Source organism: Oncorhynchus mykiss, chromosome 11 (assembly GCF_013265735.2).
Source record: "Oncorhynchus mykiss isolate Arlee chromosome 11, USDA_OmykA_1.1, whole genome shotgun sequence".
Classification (NCBI taxonomy): Eukaryota; Metazoa; Chordata; class Actinopteri; order Salmoniformes; family Salmonidae; genus Oncorhynchus; species Oncorhynchus mykiss.
In genome coordinates this window covers 49,530,889-49,531,620 of record NC_048575.1, presented here as the reverse complement: position 1 = coordinate 49,531,620, position 732 = coordinate 49,530,889, and positions in this window count along the sequence as shown.

Genomic DNA, 732 nt, shown 5'->3' with positions numbered 1-732 from the left:
CTATTGTTTTATAGATATTTCATTTGTGAAAACACTTCCTTGTTTTAAAGATATTAGCTGTTCCTGAACTGTTCCTGAGGACGAAGCAATGAAAATAATCCTAGTCTCATCTAGAGAAAGAGGTGGTGTTTTTTTTGTAAATACAATGTGGTTTGAAATGTTTGACACCCTTGTTAAGGATTATCAAAAATGAGTATAAATAAATCATTTAAATACTGAGCAATATTGTATGCTAAGAAAAAGGGAAATTTATATTTTAATACAGTACAATTGCTCAGAAACAAGTCAATATTTTTTTTTCTCAAAGGTAGGGGTCACAATTGACCAGTGGAAGCAAAATAGCCCGCCCCATAACAGCAATGATATACCACCATATTTTACAGTAGGTATGGGGTTATTTTCTGCTCATGTATTCTCATCGGACCAAACCACCGGTTTCCAATCTAAATGGCAATGCTTTTTAGCAAACTCTGTTTACATTTGTTGGATGACATGAAAATAGAGTTCTTTGGCCACAAACCCCAGTGGTGGGTTTGGTGTCCAATTAGAATGCATGAGCCGAAGACAACCCTATACCTACTGTAAAATATGGAGGTGGATCTTAGATGTTATTGGGCTGATCCTGAGGCCCATGTTAAGGTCAACAGCATCATGAACTTTAACCAGTACCAGGATTGCCTCTGCCAATAACCTGGTTTCCTCTGCTAGGAGGCTGAAACTTGGCCACGTGGA